Source organism: Sapajus apella, unplaced genomic scaffold (assembly GCF_009761245.1).
Source record: "Sapajus apella isolate SASKATOON/1434 unplaced genomic scaffold, GSC_monkey_1.0 scaffold10, whole genome shotgun sequence".
NCBI classification, from domain to species: domain Eukaryota; kingdom Metazoa; phylum Chordata; class Mammalia; order Primates; family Cebidae; genus Sapajus; species Sapajus apella.
Genome location: NW_022436950.1, coordinates 41,581,969 through 41,607,083, shown reverse-complemented (window position 1 = coordinate 41,607,083; position 25,115 = coordinate 41,581,969). Strand labels below are relative to the sequence as shown.

General features: G+C 37.1%; 1 protein-coding gene across 3 annotated transcripts in view; it reads left to right on the top strand.

Moving 5' to 3' along the window:
* PLCL1 (phospholipase C like 1 (inactive)) overlaps positions 1 to 25,115 on the top strand; it is a 360,477-nt gene that overhangs the window by 75,077 nt on the left and 260,285 nt on the right. The gene's annotated exons all lie outside the window — the stretch shown is intronic.

Below are 25,115 nucleotides of genomic sequence, written 5' to 3'. Positions count from 1 at the left end.
AGTAAAAATGAAATGCTCTGAAAGAGTTAATTTTGATAACTGCTTTTTTACTTTTTAAGTAATTTTATTGTTTTACTTGTCTTCAGATGTTCTATGACCTAATGGAAAACACAAGAAAAAAAATGAATTTCCTTTGCTAGATTATAATGAAAAAGGCAATCTACTCTAAAAGAACTGGAGGTGAGAATATGCTTGGTTAGGATTTTATCTAGCACATCGAGAGTTTAGAATGAACAACACTATGTATAGAAGAAAAGTGGAATATTTATAGTTTGTTTTTTAAAGAGATGAAATCTCATGGAAAGTTCTTTATATAGCTCCATTATGGGAAGAATCACGTGGAAAGATGTTCAGAATGAAGATATCACGATCAAAAGCAAACATTTACCAATGCCTGACAGTTTTTGTCTTCTTTTAGGCAGTTGCCTTTCCTTTATTAGTGCCTGATAATTTGCTGGTTAGAATAGAGCCGTAACTTATGCTCGTTTATTGCTTTAAAATTATGCCCACCTGAAAATGTCTACATATGCAGAAATGTAACCTTTTACAGGTTAGTCAATCTGAACTTAGAGCTACAGCTGCTAATGTTTCTGTTGCTAATATGTGATGATCTCAGCACCCTGCGAGGCAAGTGTGTGACTTTGGAAGAAACAGTGGTAAACCAAACCATCATGCAAATAAATGTAAAATTCTTGCTCACTAATGAGATTTTCATCTCTGTTATAGGGGAACAGCCCTCTTAGGTTTGTGAGCAGAACACAGTTTGTGAAAGAGCCCATAGTTTTCAGGCCCAGGTGGTGTTCTGAAATCTTATACACCTAGTTTGGACTAGCTTCATGGTTTTTGCCATATACTGCTCTGTATTGGAGCAGTCTGTCTGGGAGAAGGAACAGTGCCTCATGTGTGTGCGTGTGTGCGTGCGTGCGTGTGTGTGTGTGTGTGTGTAAGTGAGCTAGTTTTTAGTATCACCTCTGCTACCACCCATGTGACCTTGGCAACTCACTTAACCTCTAGGCCTCAGAGTTACTCCTTTCATGCTAAGGTTGGAATTCATAACTGCTATGGTCCCTTTAAACTTCACTAGGCTCTTTGAATGCATGTTTTAGCACTTTTATTAGTCTGTATGTTCTTGGAGGTCAGAGGCTGTCTTATGCATTTTTTTGTGTGTTTAAAAAATTTTATTATAGATAACTTTGAACACACATGAAAGCAGATAGATCAATAATATGAACCCTCAAGGATTCATCATCCAGCTCCAACAATCAATCCATCAACTCATGGCCAATTCTGTCCCATTCTGTTCCATCCTTTTACTTTCCTTATTATCTGGAAGCAAATTTTAGATACTTGTTATTTAACCTGTAAATATTTTATACTTATATATTTTCTCACCTCTCAGGCACATAACACAGAACCTTGTATACATTAGGTAACAAGAAGATAGATTTTGAATAAATGAATGAGAGTGGGTTGGGAAAGGTAACAGATGAGGCACCTGAACCCCCACCCAATTGAAAAAATGGTTAACATTTCATTTCTCAGGGTAGTGGAGGAGGGGGAGCCAAGGCTTCCAGTTACTGGGAATCCTAATGTGGTATGGAATATTAAGGGTGACTTTATCTATTACATGTAATCACTGTATCACTAGGGAGCCCCAGCATGTTCCAAGAAGTTAAGGTACATGCCAAAGATAAGCAAAAACAGGCACACAACCCTATGGGAGCATCTTAAGGAAATATACTAGTATTAGGAAATACTAATAGGAGATAGCACAACCTGAAGGCCAAACTGTGGTCATCTAACTTAATGGGAATTTAAACATTTATGGTAAGGAGTTGACACTTGATACTTCTCTTTATTTTACATTTTCTATTACCTGTTTTCTAAACTTTCTTTATCCTTCACAGTAGTCTCATATCCTTCTTTTTTTTCATTATTTCCCTAACAATACTAAAGCACTCAAGGGAGTTTTGCTGAGCATTGAATTAGGCATAATATATTTTAGCCAAAGTATGCATGCTTACTCTGGATGTATTACTCCCAAATGTATAGACAATATAGTCTGTATACCACAAATAAAATAAAAACAAGAATAAAAAAATTCTATTTGAAAAACTTTCCTTTATGCACTAAAAGTATTGGGTAAGAATGTTAAAAGCAGCATTATATATAGTAAATACAAAACTGCAAATATATACTATATATATACCTACGATGTATAGCAAATATAAAACTTCGACTAATCTAAACATCCTTTAACAACAGAATGGATAAGTGGAATGCTATTCAGTAATTAAAAAGCATAAACTATGGCTACCTGCAACAATATGGATATATTTTACAGACATAATATTAAGTAAGAGATTATATGTTGCACTATGCCATTTATATCAGGTTCAAAAATAGGCAAAATAAATCTGTGGAATCAGAAGTCAGGAGAGTGGTTAACGTTATGGGGGAGTAGGTGATGACTGGACAGGGCTTAAGAGAGGATTCTAGATACTACAGGTGTTCTATATCTTGAGTTGGGTGGTGGCTTCATGGGTGTGCTCATTTTGTAAAATTTTATCAAGCTGTTCATTTACAGTCTATGTACTTCACAGTATGTAATTATATTTAAATGGAAAAGTAAAAGGAAAAAATATTTCCTCTTGATTACTTAGGAACACCTAAAGTTTAAACCTGTTGTCATCCTGACCAATAAAAAATAAGACTGGTCTTACTAATCAGATTTTCTGTGTTATAGGAGATAGACCTGATAGATTGAGGAAGAAGTTTTAGACATAAAAGATTTTTAAGTGCACAAAGTATTTGTTTCTCTGCCTCATGGGATAATACCATCAATGAACTGTGACATGATTGTTACAATAAAGTAATAGTTGGTTACATCAGTGTTGGGAGCTATGGAAAACTTGTCAATTTTTTCTTACAGGGTGCATAATTAATGAGTCATATAAGGGAAGGTCGTTACTCAGGGTCGGAGTATGTATTATATTTGCCAAAGTAGTATGACAAGAGGACTTCAGAATGAAGTTCAGCATATATTTAGTTGCAAGAGCAACCATAAATATAAGTAGCATTTTAATACAATGGAAATAAACCTAGGGCTGAATTGATAGGTGAATATAGTAAAAAATGTATTGCCTTTAGAAAAGGGTAAAGCAAGTGATACTCACATGATATAAATAGTAGCACTTTTGGTAAAGCAAGTGATACTCACATGATATAAATAGTAGCACTTTTAGATAAGAGATCATTCTTCCTTATATCAAGTTGAGTAGGGCTATTTTTGGTGTCATATGCAGAACTGGTCCTAGATATGATTTGGCTATTGGGAACATTTGGCTCTGGTGCCTTTTTTTCTTTTTGTTTTATGTACAGGATGGTATCGTATGAAACAAAACATGAACTTTGGAATGAGACTGCTATTAGTTCAAATCTTGTCTCTATCCTAAGTTGTTTAACTTTGGCAAGTAACTTCTCTGACACTATTTTTTTGATGTTTAAAATGAGGGTTCTACCTAACTGGGATATTTAATAGCTATATCAATCTATCTTTAAATCTTTGTATCAGTTAGGACTTAGTTTATCTGCATGAATCAGAAAACTCAAAATAACTGTAAACACACAATAATTTATTCCACTTATAAGAAGTCCAGAGAAGTCCGGGCGAAGTGGCTCATGCCTGTAATCCTAGCACTTTGGGAGGCCGAGGTGGGCAGATCATGAGGTCAAGAGATTGAGACCATCCTGGCCAGCATGGTGAAACCCTGTCTCTACTAAAAGTACAAAAATTAGCCGGCATGGTCGCAGGTTCCTGTAGTTCCAGCTGAGCAGGAGAATTGTTTGAACCCAGGAGGTAGAGGTTGCAGTGAGCCGAGATCATGCCATTGCACCCCAGCCTGGGTGACAGAGTGAGACTCCTTCTCAAAAAAAAAAGAAAAAAAAAAAGAAGTCCAGAGATAGACAGTCTAGCACCAGTACATCTGCTCCCTGAAATGACCAGCAACTTAGGCTCCATTTAAACTCCTTAATCTGACATTCTCAGCACATGAGTTCTATACTCAAAGTGGATGTTGGAGCTCCAAGCCATCTTCCTCATTTCAGACAACAGGAAGGAAGATGGTGCATAGGGCAAAAAGTTTAGCTTCCAGCTGAGCTCTCTCTCTTTTAGTTGTCCTAGAAGTCTTGTACAATACTTCCGTTTTGTTTCTTATTGGCTAGAACTTAGCAACAAAACCTCAGTTAGCAACAGAAGGAGGCTGGGAGATGTGGTCTTTAAGCTGGAAGAAAAATGGGGATTGGTTACTAAGGAAGAAGTGAAAAGTGATATTGGGTGTCAGCCAGGAATCTCAGCCATGATATTCTTAACAAAACTCTTCCTGGCCCGCCTCCTTATCTTAGCAAATTCTATCACTATACACCAGATAGCTCACTCTGAAAATTTGAGATTCATTCAACAATCATTTTTTCCCCTCATTTTCCATATCCAAATTAGTGGCAATCCCACAGTTCTAAAATACTTCCTGAAAGGTAAACCTATTGCCCCTGCTAAACCCACAATTCAAATCACCATCAGCTCTCATCTGGATTCTTTCAGTTGCTTCCTGATTGACTCCCTGCTTCTTGTGTTGCTTTCCACAGATCATTGCTTGCATAGCAAACAGAATGATTTCCTCAAAAAATAATTGAGATGGTATCATTCTCTTGCTTAAAGCCCTCCAACAGCTTCCCATTGCAATAAAAATAAATGTCACCTTATTTGGCTTATAAGGTCTGACGTGGTTTGGCTCCTGCCTCTGTAAACTCAGCATCTACCCCTTGTCCCCAGGTTCTCATGCTCCATCCATAGTGGCTACCTTCTTGTCCCGTGAATGTACTAAGTATCTACTACCTCAGACTTTTGCTCTGGAATATTCTTCCTCATTTTTGTATGACTATAACCCCTTCTATATTAGTCAGGATTCTCCATAGAGACAGAATCAATTTTTAAAAATATTTTTAAGGAGATTTTATTATGGAGAATTAGCTTATGCAAATATGGAGGCCACAATGTGCCATCTACAAGCTGCAGACCCAAGTCAGCTGGTGGTGTAATTCAGTTTGAGTCCGAAGGCTGAGAGCCAGAGAAACTGATGGTATGAATCCCAGTCCAAAGGCAAGAGAAGATGAGGTGAGATTTCCCAGCTCAAGCAGTGAAACAAGAAACAGGGAAGGGGGAACAAATTCTTCTTTCTTTCATGTTTTATTCTATTCAAAATAAATGGGCTGCTGCCCACACTGGGGAGGGCAATATGCTTTACCGAGTCCATTGATTCCAATGCTAATCTCATCTGGAAACCTTCACAAACATGCCTAGAAACAATGTTTAATCTCGACACCCCATGCATGGTCCCATCAAGTTGACACGAAAATTAACCATCATTCCTTCCTATAGTTTAGGTTTCAGCTCAGACATTTTTCCCTCAGATAGGCCGTCTCTAGCCATCTTTCTAACTTCATGGACAAGACCTCCTTTGTCTTGCTATTTAATTATATTTGATTCAGGGCTTGACATGTGCTTCTGCTCTGCTCCTCTAACTAGACAAAACATTTGGCCATGTGCTGAATTGACTGCAGTGTGGAGAAAGACGTATTCTGCATCATCAGTGGGGAATGAATGCATTGGCTAAAACCTCTTTGGAGGGCACCTGTACAGTATCAATTAGAACTAAAAACTATAGCTTCATGAGGGAAAGAGACTATGGCCATAGTAGGAGTTCAGTAACTTGTTGAAATAATGGTGATTCTGAAGATTAAATCACAGAGTATCTGATTCAAGTTCTGTTTAACTTCCTTTTTTTCTCCATATCTTTCATCCCATATTTAAAGTATCCTCTGCTAAGATGCCAACAAATATCCTTTAAAATAAAATCCCTGGCTGGATGCAGTGGTTCACACCTGTAATTTCAACACTTTGGAAGGCCGAGGCAGGTGGATCACTTGAGGTCAGGAGCTCGAGACCAACCTGGCCAACATAGTGGAACCTCGTCTCTAAGAAAAATACAAAAATTAGCCGGGTGTGGTGATGCGTGCCTGTAGTCCTAGCTATTCAGGAGGCTGAGGCAGGAGAATTGCTTGAGCTGGGGAGGTGGAGGTTTCAGTGAGCCGCGCTAGCACCACTGCACTCCAGCCTGGGCGACAGAGTGAGACTCAGTCTCAAAAAAAGAAAAAAAAAAAAAAAAGTAAAATTCTTCAAACGGTTGCATCCAGTTCCTGGGGGTAAGGTCTCAGAATAAACCTAGTGCCACTTCCTGAATTGTCAGTTTATTTGAAGGTTTGTGAAAAAAAATTTATCAGAAAGAGTATGGACATATTAAAAATGTGAAGGCCTTTTGGTATACTTTCTAGGTCCCTGGGGGAACAAGCTCAGTGTCTTTGACACTAGGGGCTATTTGATGAAATTTGAAAAGTACTATTTAAAGGTGTTAGCTCTTGGGTGAATATTTGCATTTTGATAGAGAGATCTTCAATCCATCATGAAGTATTTTTTGAGGAATTATGCTTACTGGGTATAGCTCAGGGCAGTAGATGCTAAATCATAAAAAGTGTTCCTGAAATGCTAGTGATAAAGCAATATCCAGGAAGCTTTAGGTTTGTATATTCTCTTCAGTTTGGAAAATGCTTTAACATACATTAGTTTATCTAATTGACTCTTCACATCAACCAAGTTGAGTATAGGCATGCAAAGAATTAAACACTTGAGCAGGGCTTGGTGGCTCACGCCTATAATCCCAGCACTTTGGAAGGCCAAGGTGGGTGGATCACAAGGTCAAGAGATCGAGACCAACCTGGTCAACATAGTGAAACCCCATCTCTACTAAAAATACAAAAAAATTAGCTGGGTGTGGTGGCATGCGCCTGTAGTCCCAGCTACTCGGGAAGCTGAGGCAGGAGAATTGCTTGAACCTGGGAGGTGGAGGTTGCAGTGAGCCACGATCGTGCCACTGCACTCCAGCCTGGCACCTGGTGACGAAGCAAGACTCTGTCTCAAAAAAAAAAAAAAAAAAAAAAAAAAAAAAAAAAAGAACGAAACACTTCAAACAATGTTACATTTAAAAATAACTTAAATGTAATTCCCCAGAGTCCTGCATCCTTAGTTCCATTCTCTAAAGGGGAATTTCTTGGGATCTTTCCAGACATATTTTAATAAGCACATACCATCTCAGATCTTTGGGTGTGATCTCCATGTATATTTTTCATAGGCAAATGAAGGGTAAACTACAATATATTCTGCTTTTTATAAAAAGTATACTGTTTTACATTGGAGTATAGTGTTTTATTGTATGAAGTACCCAAAATTCAGCTACTTCTGATGGGGGGGCATTTGAGTTGTCTTCAGTATTTTGCTGTAATAGCTGATGCTCTTAGGAACATCTTTTACATGATTATCATTTTTTTTTTTTGCCCACATAAATAAAATAAATAACAAATTCCATGGAGAGGAATTGCTGTGTTTAAGGCTGTATATGTTTAGTTCTGCTAAATACTGTAAAATTGCCCTCAAAAAATTTTTAACCATGCATTCTCCACTGATGGTATATGAGAGTAACTTTTTCCTACACCACGGTCAATTCAGTATATGAAAAATTTTAATTTTATTTTAAAACATTGCTTTTTTGTATAAATTTAAGAGGTACAAGCACAGTTATTTTACATGGATATATTGGGGTGTGGTGAAATCTGGGCTTTTAGTCTAGCCATAACCCATATAATGTACATTGTACCCATTAAGTAATTTCTCATCCCTTGTTCCCTCCTACCACTCTGAGTCTCCAGTGTCTATTATTTCGCACTCTATGTACTAGCACATGAAAAATTTAAAAAGTTTTGTTAACAACGTAGGGGAGAGGCTTGGCTCAGTGGCTAATACCTGTAATCCCAGCACTTTGGGAGGCTGAAGATCACTTGAGTCCAGGAGTTCGAGACCAGCATTGGGCAACATAATGAGACCCTGTCTCTACCAAAAACTAAGTGCAGTGCTGTGTGGCTGTGGTCCCAGGAACCTGGGAAACTGAAGTAGGAGGATCATTTGAGACTGGAAGGTTGAAGCTGCAGTGAGCCGTGATTGTGCCACTGTACTCCAGCCTGGGCTACAATGAGACTCCCTCTAAAAAAGAAAAAAAAAAAAAGCTTATTTTTACTTGCAGTTATTTAATTGAGATTGAGCATTTTATTTTTTTCCCCCAAGTGTTCCAAAGCCATTAACAATAAATTTCTTTGTAAACTCTCTGGTTGTATTTCTCATCTAACTTCATTGAGTTGTTGGTCTTTTTCTTTTTTTTAATTTGTAAAGATTCCTCATATGTTAAAGATAGGTAATTAACCCTTTCTGTTTACATGTGTTTTAAATATTTGTTCCCAGTTAATTGTTTATGGTGTTTATGAGCAACCGCTGCATTAAATTATGTGAAAGTGGGCTTAATCAGAAACATTAAGGGTTTATGAATTGGCAGAACAGCATGGAGAGAGAGCAAGAAATTGAGAGAAAATGTCGGAGGTTGAGTCATGGGGCTGGTGCTTTCTAGCTTTATGATCTTGGACAACCACTTAATGTCAGGGGATCTCAGTTTCCTCAAGTACAGAGTGGGGATAATGACAATACTTCCTCATAGAGTCATAAAGATTTAGTGACATCATGCATGTTAAAGTGCTCTATAAATAAGTCTATATGAATATTAGTTTTTATTGCTGATTTGATAACTGAACTATCTTGCATATTGGAGTACAATACTTCCGGAAGCTGAAATTTCTGTCTTCAATTATCTTTTGAAAGACAAAACTAAGTTTTATATCTCAGATGTTTTTCTGCTATTAGCATATCTCATGATTGCTGCTGATTCTGTAATTAAGGAAGACAAATTTTTTTTCTAATATTGGAACTAGAAATAAAAGATATGGCTATTAAATGCTAATGAGTAATAAAGGATGATATGATACTAGTATTGAAAAGTAAATTAATTATATTAAAATGGTAAGGCTATATCTTATTTCCTTTTTTAAAATGTCAGTGGAAAAATTTGCTAAAATGCAGTTCTTTCATTTTCAGTTTTTTTAGACTATAAAAATAGGATGTTTTCAGTTTTGTGTATGTGTAGAAAGAATGTGTAGAATTAGAATTTAAAAAATTTTTGATCTGGAAACAACCTAGACATCATCTAGCCTCGGGCTTGTGTTTACAGATGAGGAAGTGAGAAATTCCGAGAAGCAAAGTGACTAGCAAGTCATGTGGCCATTGCAGAACAAAAGGGAAGAAATCTTCTGTCTCCTGTCTCCTGGCATAGGGCCCCTTTCACCGTCCTATTCATTTTGGATGCATAGGTTGCATGTCTGCTACATGTTCAGGGCTTATGACACCAGCTGTACTCCTTAAACTTGTTAAATGAACAGCCATGGTTTTTGAGCCTGGAGGGTATTTGGTTATACTCAAATTTTGCTCTTTTGGAGACATGATTTTGAGCTGCTTTAACAAAAAAATAGGCTTTAAAAACTCTTCCTATACTTCTGCTTACACTGAGTTTTAATATTCTATTAAACCTTTTAAAGATTTTTTTCCTATTTACTTCAGGTTTTCATAGAGTAAGGACATTTTAGAAGAACCCAAGAAACAAACATGTTCAAGTTTTTAAGCTATAACAACACACATTTTCTGTTGATATTCAAGCATAATATGCATTTAAAGCATTCAGTTGATTTAAACTGTAATAAAATCCTAGCATGACTAACAAATTTTGTTTCCTTTTTTCTCCTTGCAAATCTTAGTTTTGTTTGTTTTTTAGGCTAAATGTTAAAATTAAGGAAATAAATACCAATAAATTGACATGTTCTTCCTGTGGTGTGATTTTAATTTTAATTTATTTTTCTTATTTTTCTCCAAACTATCTTGAGTTCATGTACAATATTAATTGAAATGAAAGTTGCTTGTAGGTTTCTTGTATAGTCTAAGAAAAAAGGCCGGGCGCGGTGGCTCACACCTGTAATCCCAGCACTTTGGGAGGCCGAGGCGGGTGGATCACGAGGTCAAGAGATCAAGACCATCCTGGTCAACATGGTGAAACCCCGTCTATTAAAAATAAAAAACATTAGCTGGGCATGGTGGTGCGTGCCTGTAATCCCAGCTGCTCAGGAGGTTGAGGCAGGAGAATTGCCTGAACCCAGGAGGCAGAGGTTGCGGTGAGCCGAGATCGCGCCATTGCACTCCAGCCTGGGTAACAAGAGTGAAACTCCGTCTCAAAAAAAAAGAAAAAAGGCTGGAGATATCCCTCCACCTTCCCATTCATCCTTCTCATAGCAGAAGCAATGCCCCAGTTTGGTGATACTAACAGAAAGTGATTGACAGCTTGCATATGCAGCATTGGTATCATGCTAAATAGAATAAAACAGTATTTAACAAATTCATTTTGCACAGAGAACACTCTGAAAGGCAAAAGAAGGCCAACAGGGAAGGTAAAATGAGGTTGGAAGCTGATTTTCACAACTGAAACAATTGACAACTGATAGTGTCTTTATGCTTTATGACTAATTGGTATCGTCAAAATTGAGCTATATCATTTCCACTGGAAGCCACAGTTCTTATTAGAAAAGTGTTATAAGAGAAGATATCTAAGGCTATTTAAGTATTTTTCTGAATCCCAGACAATAGGAGGAACAGTTGTGAGAGCCAGTTGCTAAGGACAACCCATTTCCTACTTTCTCCCTCTCCCTCTTAGCAACAACACCAACCTTTGGATCACTGCCAACCTTTGGAAATCCCTATCCTTGGAAGGAGAATAAGTAAAGCCATAATTTACTGTAACAGCAATTATTCCCTAAGCATTTAAAATGAGAACAGCTTTAAAATGTAAAAAAGATATACATACTCATTATAAAAAATTCAAATTAAGAAATAGAGAAATAAATGTTACTCATAAACCTCCCACCCAGAGATAACCACTGTTAACATTTTGGTGTATATTCTCCAGGATCATTATAAACTTATGTTGCAATTTGCTTTTTTATATTTTTACTATATGTATCCTGGCTATCCTTCCAATCAATACATAATCAATGTCATTTTTAATGGATACCTATAACTAATTTAGGTACTATAACTAATTTAGGTAGCTTCCAAATGATAGAGTTTTAGGTTGCTTCAATTTTGATTTTTTACTTAGTATAAGTAATGCTGCAGTAAATCAGCAAATATTAAACATCTATCTGTCAAGATGTGCTAGATGTTGGAGATACAGAGATACATAGTACGCATCTCTTACATTTAGATACTTAAAGAGGAAACAAGCATGGAAACATGTAATTGCAATACTGTGTGAGGGACAACAAAAGAGCCACATACAGGCCCATGCTGACACTGAGGATGGAGTGACCCCTTCTGTGCCATTATATTGAGAAACTTGACCATGGAATAGATAGCCTTAAAGCACGAGCAGCTGTTTTCCACAAATCACCTGGGAGAGTGATTAAGATTGCTCCATTCCAGTTCTGTCTCCCAGAGAGCATGATTCAGAAGGTCAAGGGTGGGGCCTCAGGTGGTCCTGTTGTTGCAGGTGATCTGCTCTTGACATGTTGAGAAATAGCATTGGGCATGTGAGGGGACTAAGGTGAAATTGGAAAGGGGATTGCTGCCAGATGAGGAGCTTGACTGTCATACTTAGGACTTTAGATTTTTTTTTTTTTTTTGATAGGTGAAAGGAAGTCATTGAAGGTTTTGAATGTCATAATTAGAACTGTATTTGAGATAAGCTAATCTGACATGGAGAATATTATGGAAATGTTTTCCCAGCTTCTTGTGTAGAGGTAATAAATTCTTGGTTTGCTGGTTATTTTTATCAACAATAAACCAAAACTGAGTGCTGGCTGGGCAGGGATCAGTGCTTCTCAAACTTGAATGTGCTTATGAATTACCTGGAATCTTGTGAAAATATGCATTCCTATTTGATAGGTCAGGGTTAGGATGTGAGATCTGGCCTTTCTAACAAGCTCCTAGGTGACGTTGAGGCCCTGATCTGTGCACTACACAGACGTAGATGTGCCAAAAGAGGATTTTTGATTAAATGAGAATTTCTACTTTATTCTTTACATGTGAATGTACTTATGATCTTAAGACTTCAGGAAGCCCACTTTATGATCTGTTATGATAATATCCCTAGCAAAGTTTTACTTCCGTTGACCCCTTTCTCTGTGCAAATAACATCCTGTTTACTCACGATTTACTATGTGAAAGCTTCAATGCAGAGCCAATCAATGTATATGTAATTCAGAGTCAATTATCTAGTTAAGTCTTAAGTGTTTTCAAAAAACTGAAAAACACTATTGAGTAGGAGGAACTTTCACAGAATAAGAGGTTTGAAGTTAGTTAACTGTATTGAGTTACAAAGCCACCGTTGTTTATTTCTTGGTATAGTTGTTCCTTAATCAAATGTAACCATCAGATGAATTATAAAGCAGAACTTAGAATATCTGTAACTTTAGAGAACCTCTTCTGTTTGCCTTCACTACACATTTGAACGCTTTTTGGTTCAAAATCGATTCTGTGTTGGATAGAAAGCATAAATATCCTTTAGGGAAGAATAATTTAAAAATTAGTATCTTGCCTAGAGTTCTTGAGTAAACTCAGTGCCGTAGTATATTTGTTGTCAGATTTGGGAGTGAGATAGGTGGCAACTAAATATATACAGGGAGCATAATGCATGCAAGGAGTATACACCTTTTACATTCTTGTAGTATTTTAGGGTTTATTCAAAGTCAGGTCCTTCACCTGACCCTCAGAACAGTCGTACGAGATAGGCAGCACAGGCATCATTATGTAACGCTTTGCAAATTCGAGAAGGGTGAGGCTCAGAGAGGTAAAATGATTTGGCTAAGGTCAAAAGCAAGTCACTGTTAGTGACAGATCTAGAGTCCAGCGTGTTTTTCATTTCAGCATGCAAATTTAAACCCAAAGAAAGTTAGATACTTAAATGCTATATGTTAGCTGGGCTTTAAGTGGCTATTTACCACAGTGTTGTTATTGTTTCTTTTTTTTTTGAGATGGAGTCTGGGTCTGTTGCCCAGGCTAGAGTGTAGTGGTGTGATCTTGGCTCACTGCAACCTCCACCTCCTGGGTTCAAGCGATTCTCCTGCCTCAGCCTCCCAAGTAGCTGGGATTACAGGCGCCCGCCACCACGCCCAGCTAATTTTTGTATTTTTAGTAGAGACGAGGTTTCACTGTGTTGGCCAGACTGGCCTTGAACTCCTGACCTTGTGATCTGCCCTCCTCGGCCTCCCAAAGTGCTGGGATGACAAGCGTAAGCCACTGTGCCTGATCCACAGTGTTTATTTGAATCTGTTAGAGAAAAAGCTTCGGGCAACAGAAAGCTTGACTTAAAGTGGTTTAAACAAATAGGGATTTAATGTTTTTGAATAATTAGAAGCTGGAGGTAGGCAGTTGCTAGTGCTGGTTCTGCTGTTCAGTGACCCAGGCTCTTTGACTTTTTGCTCTGCTATTCTTGCATACATTGACTTTCATTCTCAGGCTTGTCTCCTCCTACTTGCAAGATGGCTGCCCTAGTTCTGGGAGAAGGGTGATGGAGTGTGTGTGCAGTGAGGGGTGGGGGTAGTGCCAGCTTCATCTGTCTCTCGTGTCAGGAAAAGAAAAAGCTGCTCAGAAATTCCACCAGTTGACTTCTATTTAAGCCATATTGGCCAGAGAGTTGGTTCATGTCCTCTTGTCTATCCCCTGTCCATGGCCTGCTCTCACCTTATGAAAAGGCAGGGAAAGTGAATATTTAGCTTTGTTAACCTTAAAAGTAGAGGTAGGCAAGAGAGACAGGTAGTTGGCAACAGGTGTTGAGTGAGCCAGCCTGCAGTGCCTGTCACAGACTTACTGTAATTCTATTTGGAGCAAACGGCATTGGATAAATATTGAGTGAACATCCTCATAGTTTCCTGCCACTGATGAATTTTGTGATGTTTGCTTCTGAGTGCTAGGCAGCTCTTTTCTGCTCACTTCTGGTGAAAGTCAAATTTACATAACTATAAGTACATGGTGGGGGGGAGGGAAGGGGTGTTGGATTGTTTTTTGCTTAATAGTCCTTTGCCAGCATAACTAGCTCATGATTTTTAAAATTTTTAGTGCAAGAGTTACACATCTACCTTATCATCCTTTGTAAATGTTTATTTTATGCCTGCATGTGAATTAGTTAAGAATAGGAATTAAACTGTGGCTGCTTGTCTTAAGAATTGTGTAGGATCAGCAGGCCTTGGATTGTGTGTGTTTGCCCAGAGCTGAGTGTTTTTATGAAGAAGCAAAGACCCACTCATGAGGCTATTTAAAGCTGCAGCCAAGTGATGATGTATATTCTTGTTTCTCAGGTTAGTGGAATGGGAAGAGAAGTTTTGGAGTCAGATGGACTTGTGCTATAATCCTGGATCACCTCCTGAACCATGGTCCCTCCTTTTTCATGTGAGGATAAGGGATTCATGACATGGCACATGACTGGCAGCACCACAGAGCTAGGCTAACTAAAAAAGGTGTTCACTGTGTTTTAGCTCCCCTTTCTCTTTCTAGTTATTTGTTTTCCATACGACACCATGGCTTGTTGGAAGATGTTTATCTATTTCCCTTGATAAAAAGATTTAGTTTTTGTTTCTTACAGAAAGGGGAAGTAATTTAAAAATTTTGGCCCAGTGGACTTCCCTTCTGATTAAATACACAGCAATCATGTTTAATAAAAGGAACACAAGTGCCAGATAAAATTATTGTAAGTTATCACTTTGGAGAGAGTATACTCTCTGCCAAGAATAAAAGTGATCCCTCAAAATGGAATCCATTGACATCTCTCCCCACCCTCCTTTCATCTCCATTTTACTTCACTAAGCAGTCTCGTGTAAGAGAAAGTAAAAAGTGCCATTCTAGGGCCATTTTGAAAGGAAAATATTAATTAGGATGTGTGCATCTAAGAGAAGAATATAGGTAAATAAAATAACAATCATTTTTATTTTTCTTTTTGTTATGTCTCACACACACACACACACACAGCAAATTTCCACATGTAGAAATTCATATATTTCTTAATGAAATCAAGGAGCACTACTTTCCTGACATAGTTGCTTTTGTGATAGTTATAAAGCAGGTTGTAAAATAAAATTAAATACTACTATCACTTTGGGTTGTTAGTTATAATGAAAAATTCAGGACATTTTAATGTACTTTAAATAGTGTGCTCTGGAAACATTTTTTTTGCACACATTTGGTAAATAATTAAGAAGCATTTCCATAGTAAGTTGGATCTCACCATACAAGGGCCATTTGTGTTCATTAGAAGCAAAATCTGGAACTTCACAATTTAGTGTTATAGAATAATCATGAGAATCAACATTAACATTTGAAATATGGGCTTTGAGTTAGAAGTCTTGAGGGAGTAGGGAACACATCAGTGAAGCTCTAAGGATTGTTGATTTTGAAGCTTATTGGAACCATAGCCTCAATTCCTACTGAATTGATTATCTTTTGATAATATTGTCACATATAATGATATGGGTTTTTTTTTTTTTTTTTGGTAATTGCTCTCCTCATTCAACATCATATATTATTCTGTGTTTTAGGGGCTGAAATGCATTTTTGGAATGCCTGGCTGAGATTAGAATTATAAATCTGAGAAACAGAAGAAAGTAAATTACTTCTTAACAAAATGGAACCTGTGACTTTGACCCAGTGGTCTCAGGCTTTCTCTGAACTAATTGAGGCAGATTATAAACTGTGTATTGTTTAGCAGAGGCCTTTATGCTCTGTTAGTACTCTGAATTTTAATAGTATAATATGTGCTTTACAAACTCTTAGCTTAAAAAAACATTTTTCATTATTGGACATGTCAGAAATATGCGTAAGTAAGTAGAGTGAGTGGTGTAAATAAAAAACAAAGAGCATCCTAGAGCAAAGCCCTATGTGCCCATCTCCCAGCTTCAGCAGGTCTCAACTCACGGTTTCCCTTGTTTCACCTGCTCCTCCTTCCACTCTCTGCTTTTTCCAATCTGGAATACTTTGAAGCATGTCATATCATTTTATCCATAAATATCTCAGCATATGACTCTGAAAGATAAGACTAATTCCCACTATTAAACAGTTTGAAATGGCTATTACACATGGTAGATGTGTAAAATGTGAGACAGGTGCTGCTTAACATCAGGCCTAATAAACTGCAGACCCACATGGTTTTGGCAAATCTGTCTGCGTTCAAGCTCATTTTCTATAAGCCACGACTTTTGCTGCTTAAAGTTTCTTGGTCTTCGTTTACATACAATTTAGTTAAAATGATAAAACAGTTTTGCACTTGTTTTCCTTTCATTTGTGGCTTTTTTCCTGATATAATTTTTTTTGTGTGTGTCCACAGAGTAATTGGTCTCTGTTTTACATGAAAATGTTATCTCTAAGAATGGCTCCATGTGACCACTGATGATTCTCCAGTTGTGCTTTTCTGTCTTAAAATTACCCTCTGTATTTTAGAGCAGTTGGAAAGAAGATAAAAACCTCTAAATTTGAGATATGGGGCTTATGACAGACATGTCATTTTCATTAGAAAACTACATACTGCTTTTAGTATTTTGCGATTAAGCCAAGCAGTATAGTTGAACATTTTCATAATGATACTTTTGGGGATAGAAGTATGACTACTTTCTCCTCCTCCTCCTCCTCCTCCTCCTCCTCCTTAACTTGTTTAACTTGTTATATATATGTTGTATCTAGTTGTGCTGGAATAGAGGATTTAATTTGCAGATTAATATGTAAGGATGTACATTATAATAGATTTGCATTTTTGTAGAAGAGAATAGAGGCAATATAGAGTGTTTGTGGTTCATAGTGTGGCTTCTGAGGCCATACTCTCAGGGTTTGGGTACCTGCTCTACCAACTAATAGCCATAGGGTCTTGGCTAAGTTACAGAACTTCTAAAATCCTGTTTCCTTATCTAAAATATCAGAATAATAAGGGTACCTAAGTTACATTTTTGATATGCATTAAATGAGATTAAAAAAAACAAAAATTATCATTGTTGGCTTTAATTAAGAAGATAATTATTTGTTAATGAACATTTTTAATGCTGTAATTACCTGTTTAGTGACCAAAAATATAAAGATTGTGGCTTCTGGATGTCAGGTGAATATGCATTAAAGGATTATGAGTGTTAAAGTATTAAGAGGCAAATTTGTTATTCTGAGGTCTGGTAGCTACTAAATATTTTATATGAGAATTTTCATGTATGTCAGACCTGTGATCCATTCAACTCTAGTGTTACATATCCAATGTTGCCACAAGAAGCATGTGACAGGAGCTGAAGCTGATTTTTTGTTATGTCAGAAGCAGCCGTGGTTTACCTGAAATCCTGTTTAGATTAATCATAATGAATTCATTTAAAAGTTCTTAAATCAGTTTGTATTTTCAGTTTGTGCCATGTATTATAGTAATAAGTTCAACAGGCTCAACATCTTTGTGTAGAGCAGCCAGGCATTTTAGCTAAAAGGCATCTGTCCAGTTTGAGAAGGTACAGCTGAGTTTTAGTGTTCTGGCATTTGTTCCCTTGCAGACTGGGACTTGCTAGATCTTTCTGATCAGCAGGGCTGAACATCCTGAACTGAACACCAAGTGTAGTTAGCTCAAATTTCAGGTCTTGGCTGGCTCTGTGAGTTCTTGAGGGCCTTCTTGCCTTAATTATGCTATGAGGTAGGTTACTGGGCTCAAGGGTCTTGATAGATCAGAGGATGGTGGAATGCTCTGAATCAGGAAAGCAAGTACTGAAATGGAAATTGGGGAGAAACCTACCTGCTTCATGAAGTTGCCAGATCCCATTCTTGGGCTCTGTGAACTTATAGCTTGTCATTCTCTAAGTGTACTTTGTTTTATTTTTATCAGGTTGGCATTTCACACCCCAGAGATGCTTAATGTGTCATTTGCAAAATTTGAAACATCACATTACTCAGTCTCTTCTAGTCCATTTATAAAATGTACTGCAAGGCTGATCTTGGCATCATGCCCAAGAGAACCCTTATGTTTTGCCCTTCTTCTATCTGAGAAGTACCTGTTCATCCTCAGCTTTGTGCTCTGTTCTTAGTTTCATCTTCCTGATAGAACATTTCTTACAATACTTATAATTTATTAATATAAAATTGTGTGTATATGTATTTCTTTGTTTTCTTAGTCCTTGACTCAAACACCCTCTGTTCAAACCTGAACTCTGATACTTGCAAATTGATCATACTCACCTTTTCAGCCTCTGTTTCCTGAACTGTAGCATAAGGATAATGATAGTATTTGCTCTGAAAAGTTGTTGTATACACTGCATACTGCACTGTAGAGCATTCAGCACAGTGCCTGCTATTCTATAAAGACTCACACAATATTACTGGTTTCCTTATTGCCATCATCTCAACAACGCAGGCTCTCTGTAACCAAAATAACAGCATATTTCTGTCTCCTTTTTCGCATATTCCTAGTTGATCTTCAATATTCATTGAGTATCTAGCACACAGCTCAAGTACTGTTTTCCAGACACTGGAAATAGTGTTAAACTAAACAAAGTCTGTGCTCTCATGGAACTTACAATCCAGTGTAGGAGAAAGAGAGTACACAAGTAAGAATAATAATGCTAGTGATTAAGTATCATGAAGAATTTTTAGACATATGTCTCATAATTTATATATATTTAGGTTGTCATTTCATTTACTTAGACTAAGGATAAGAATAAGACTTTGGAGGAGCTGAATTACTGTCACACAAAGTTATTTTCACATCTAGGATGCTTTAGCACCAGGAATTGGTTTTGTCCATCTGGCACTGTCTGAATACCTACTGGTACTCAGCAATAATTAATTCAAGAGTACAGTGTAGTTTAGATTATTTTGTGTTTCATATGACAATTTCTATTTGGAAAGTAATTTAAAAAATAGTAGAATGTTTATGAACCTTAATTAAATGAAGTATTCAGCTAGTATAATCTGATCGGCTATAGAGTTTTCTAACTATACATTGCTATTCCTTAACCAGACAAAGAAGGATTCGGCCTCAGGGCCTTGGCACGTGAGTTCTTTCTACCAGGAATGTTCTTCTGGTAGACTTTTGTAAGGTTTGCTACCCCACTCTGCCCTTCACCATGGTAGCTAAGCTAGTACTCTCCTCACAACATATTCTAGTCCCATGCCTGTCTCTCTTATCTTTATAGCACTTAATACTTACTGCCATGCATGTGTTTATTGTTTATCCTCACTACTAAAATTTAAGCTCTTTGAGAGCACACATTTGTGTGTTTCAATCACTACTGTATTTCTAGCACTTAGAAGAGTGAGTGCATACAGTAAGTGGTCAATAAATATTCAATAATTGAATAAATTCATGCAATGTAGCTTACCAACTTTATAGAGGAAATATTTTAGAATCTATTGAGTGGGACAGAGTAAATTCTAATTTTAGGTGAAATGGAGCTAAAGATCATGACTCTTTTCATAAGAGGCGTTACAAATAATGATTAAGATAGAATGGAATGGACTTAGAGGAAAAAAAGGAAATCTTGGGAAAATTGAGAAAAGAATAAGAAAACAGAATGAGGCAGGCAATTTAGTGTTGTGTATTTAAAGATATTGTCCAAGAGTATAAATATTCAGAAATATTTGAGTGCAGAAGATGCTGTGGGTCTCACCAATGTGTGAAAGAACAGTCCTTGGACTTTGGGATCATTGTCTAACTTAGCCCTGGTACAAAATCCCTGAAGAATCTGGGCAAAATAAATTGAACTGACTTCTCATTTCAGTTTTTATTACTCTTAGTCTTTTGTGCTCTTACTGGTAAGTTGTTTTTCACTCAACTAATTATTTATTGTATGTTTCAAAGTTAAAGCATTGTCATAAATCATGTTTTTTCAAAACAAGATGAAAATGCTAACTTTTGACAAGCAGTAAAACCTAAGGGCTTTTCTGGAGGGTTTTTCTTGGAAGATGCAAGAGTAAATTGGTTGGAGTGGCGGTCCCATCCTCACCTCAGGGCTCCCCTTCTACAATGATTTTTCTTCAAAGATTGTAAGCATTTTGTTTAAGCCCTTGTTGCCAGTCTCTCTCTTAATCAACTTTAATTTCTGCGATTTTGAAAACAATCTCTAAACTAGAGAAACAGAAAAATGGATTAGCTACACACACATTGAGAAGTGATATCTTTTGGGATTGAATTTGTAACTACCTGGTAATTTACTGCATAATAAAGATATGTGTTTATAAAGTGTACCCCTTTCATGATAAGGGCTACAGACAGTAGAAGTGAAGCTTTTTTGAATCTGAATCCAGAACCAGTGTATGAGGAGACTTTCAGTCTACTTTATTTATCATTACTCAGTACAGGTTGAGTGCTTATTTTTTGTAAGACATTACAAGGCAAAATAAGTTAACTAAGTAATGAGAAATTTATAATCTAGAAGAGAGCAAAAGTAACAATCTTTTTGTTACAGGTCAGTACTCTAATAAATAAAATAAAAACTGGTGAGATGTGCAAGACAAAGGGATCACTACCAGTAGAGATTTAGAAACAGCAAAAGGCAGTAAGTGGCATTTTTGTTGGATTTTGCATGAGATTTTCCGATGAAGTAGGATGATAATCTAGCATGAGCAGAGGCATAGAGATAGAATATTGTGGGTCACGTTCAGGCAACAGCAATGTTCCAGAAGAGACAGAAGGGAAGCAAGTCAAGAGCCAGGGTGGAAAATATACCTTAAGAAAGAAGGATATTTCCAACTGAGAGAGAGAGGAGGAGGAGGAGGAGGGGGGAGAGAGTGAGAGAGAGAGAGAGAGAGAAACAGAGACCAAGAGGATAAAGACTCAGAGCAATTTATAGTGAAGATGTCCAGGAGATTCTTTCGATGTTTCAAGCTCATTAGATTTGGGGGAAAGTTATTGGTTGAAAGGATGAGAGTTATCTTCAGGCCACTTATTCCAAGAAGTTTACTTTAGAAAAATATGTCTTAAGAGCTTAGGTGTCTTTCCAGTTTGATACAAGAAACTACAACCCAGGTCCTCTCATTTCAACTCCAAGTGTTCTTTCTTGCCAAAAGTCAAAATTCCCTAAAGACCTATGTACCAAAATAATTTTCTATGTTAAGCGCTTTTTATCAAACAAGTAACTATGCACATGAAATGCAGGCTAGAAGAGAAATCATATGAACCCTCATAAACACTTGACTTTTAGAGGGAAAAAAGGAGATTTGTTGCTTTCAATTAAAAGAAAACAACAGAAGCACTATATGTCAAACAAGGATGGCATACTGGCTGTGGCTCCAGAGACTGTTGGGGCACTGAGCAGCCCATTTTCTTCATTACCACCCCTTTTGTGGGCCTGGTACCCAGCTGTCATACAACAGCCAAGAAAGGGAATTCTGGGCTTGCTGCTCTTGTAAATCTATAGACCCTGGAATGGATATAGTTCCAACCAATGACTTAGTTTTAGTTAGTTTCATGTGTTTTGCAGAACCAGAAGTTAGGCACTCAAAGTGGTTTCTGGTCATTCATGCCACTTGGTCATCCAAGTAATTGTTGGACTTTAGGCAGCATGGCAAGTTTGGGTTTGGCAGCTGTCAGTCTCAAGTGTGAACATGACATTGGATCATTAGTGTCCCAGAAGGACATCAAGGAGATCAAAGAGCTATGGCTATGCAGGAACAAGTTTGAGGAGACAATATTTTCCTGTTCTTTATCTCTGGAACAGACAGCTCCCCAGTAGTTTTGTAGGCTAACGGATTGTTTGCCTAGATATAAAAGTGAACATACTGGTATGAAGAACAGGATGAACTTACCACTCTTGGCATTTTAAAGTGGCAAATGCCAGGCTTTTCCATGTGCATACATGTGTATGCTAAGAGACTAAAACTCTCCTTTAGAAAACCCTTGGCCAGCATATGGGGTGTCCTGGGAATGAACTTCTCTGCTTCTAAGTGAGCTGAGAGTCTTCACAAGAACTGGGGTGTCTTAGGCTTCAGAGATCTCCCAGCTAGGTTTTCAGTTACAAGCTTTAGTTTCAGAGACAGATCTCAGCATCCAGGGCAGGAGAGTGCTGATTCTGCACTTATGTTACTATTGATACACTGCACAAAATATATGTCTAAGATCTGTTGATACAGTTCATGAGATTTTACAGCTATGGGCATTTAACCTAAATAAAACATTTATGGAAAGTATCAAAAAGAAATTTTGGTCCATCAGTGAGACAACAGGTGTTAGCATGTTTTGATACTACCATTTTCCCTTAATATTAGTCTTTGTTAGGAGAAACCACAATAATTCCCCAGCCCAAGGTTGGAAACTTCTCTTAATGGATCATATAATAAATATTTTAGGATTTTCAGAACATATGGTCTCTATTTCTATGACTTACTACTAGTCACTGTTGTAAAAGCAGCCACAGAAGCTATGCAAATACATGGATTTGCTTGTTTCAATAAAACTTTATTTACAAAAGCAGGTGATGAGCCCCAGTTTTTGCTGACTCCTGACTCCTGCAATGCCTGTTTTTTCCTAAATCTCAGAGAAATATCTGGCTAAAGGTTACACAGTCCCAGGCTTGGGACAAAAATCTAGATAACTTCCTTTTTACTCCATTTAAAATTAATCTTTAAATGTTTTAATTATTAAATAATTACAAAAAAAATTCATTAGCTGTGTGAAAGGTCTAAAGAATAACAATAAAACAAACATCTGGCATGAACGTCTGGCATGAACATCAGACAGTCAGTTTAGGAAGCAGAGCATTACTGTTTCCTTTGGAGCTCTGCATGTTCCCCACCCTAGGCCCTTCCCTTTCTCTCCACCTCAGAAGAGAGAACCCTTACCTGAATTTTGGGTTCTTTATTCCTTTGTTTTTCTTCATGGTATCATCTCATGTACTTGTATTCTTCTTGTAGGGTTTAAAAAGTCATTCTTTTAGATGGTTTTATTTACTTTCTCTTGTACTAGAAAGTTTAGAGAATGATAGTGAAATTTGGCTTAGTGGGTAGTTGCAGGTTTCCTTTATTGGTTTTCTTCTCAGCAGTACACTGAACAGACCCAGGAAGCCAGAGTAGGGTGTCTACAGTATATGACCTTAACTCATTTCATGGCCTATTCTTGGGTTTCTCGTGCCATTGCAGAGTGTTGTGGGCTGACAGATAAGTGTAGGAGTTTAGTGGCTTTCTTGGCTTTCTACTCCCACCCTGCTTCCTGAGGAAATAGTTGTGGTAAATCAGGGCTGTTTCTAGGACTGGAAAGGTATATTATTGGTCTGATAGTGATTTTGTCTTTGAATTAAATGTATATGATAATATATGCATAATTCTAAGTTATATTAATTGAAAATTTTTTTAAAGAAAAATTTTGTTTGTTGCCTATTAAAAACAAAAATGTCAATCTCAAGAATAATATTTAGTCAATAATAAAAACATAATCAGCTCTAATATTTATGAGTATCACATAGGTGAATATTTATCTTAGAATGTGACTTAGACACATTTCTTGCTTTGTAGGTAACCAAACTTTTTTAGGATCTAATTTTTCAGGGCATGCCATAGGTGACTCAGAAACATTTTGTTATCGACTTGCACAAGTGCTTCATTTTTTTTCTTTTTTTGATTTTTAATTTTTAAAATTAAACTTTAAGTTTTGTGATACATATGCAGAATGTGCAGGTTTGTTACATAGGTATATATGTGCCATGGTGGTTTGCTGCACCCATCAACCCGTCATCTAGGTTTTAAGCCCCACATGCATTAGGTATTTCTCTTAATGCTATCACTCCCCTTGTCCCCCACCCTCCAATGTGTGATGTTCCCTCCCTGTGTCCATGTGTTCTCATTGTTCAACTCAAATTTGTGAGTGAGAACATGTGATATTTGGTTTTATGTTCCTGTGTTAGTTTGCTGAGAATGATGGTTTCCAGCTTCATCCATGTCCCTGCAAAGGACATGAATTCATTCTTTTTTATGGCTGCCTAGTATTCCATGGTGTATATATACCACCTTTTCTTTATCCAGTCTATCATTGATGGGCATTTGGGTTGGTTCCAATTCTTTGCTATTGTAAATAGTTCTGCAGTAAACATACATGTGCATGTGTCTTTATAGCAGAATGATTTATAATCCTTTGGGTATATACCCAGTAGTGGGATTGCTGGGTCAAATAGTATTTCTAGTTCTACATCCTTGAGGAATCTCCACACTGTCTTCTTCAATGGTTGAACTAATTTACACTTCCATCAACAGCGTAAAAGCATTTCTATTTCTTCACATCCTCTCCAGCATCTGCTATTTCCTGCTCTTTTAATAATTATCATTCTAACTGGCGTGAGATGGTATCTTATTGTGGTTTTGATTTGTATTTCACTAATGACTAGGGATGATGAGCGTTTTTCATAAGTTTGTTGGCCATGTAAATGTCTTCTCTTGAGAAGTGTCTGTTCATATCCTTCACCTACTTTTTAATGGGGTTGTCTTTTTCTCGTACATTGTTTACGTTCCTTGTAGATTCTAGATAGTAGCCCTTTGTCAGAAAGGTAGATTGCAAAATTTTCTCCCATTCTGTAGGTTGCCTGTTCACTCTGATGATAGTTTCTTTTGCTGTGCAGAAGCTCTTTAGTTCAATTAGATTCCATTTGACCATTTTGGCTTTTGTTGCAATTGCTTTTGATGTTTCAGTCATAAAGCCTTTGCCCATGCCTATGTCCTGTATGGTATTGCCTAAGTTCTCTTCTAGGGTTTTTATGGTTTTAGGTCTTATACTTAAGTCCTTAATCCATCTTGAGTTAATTTTTGTATGAAAATTAACTCAAGTTAATTTTCTTCTTTCAGTTTTCTGCATATGGCTAACCAGTTTTCCCAACACCATTTACCAAATAGGGAATTCTTTCTCCGTTGCTTGTTTTTGTCAGGTTTGTCAAAGATCAGATGGTTGTAGATGTGTGGTGTTATTTCTGAGATCTCTCTTCTGTTCCATTGGTCTGTATATCTGTTTTGGTACTAGTACCATGCTGTTTTGGTTACTGTAGTTTTGTAGTATAGTTTGAAGTCAGGTAGCATGATGCCTCCAGCTTTGTTCTTTTTGCTT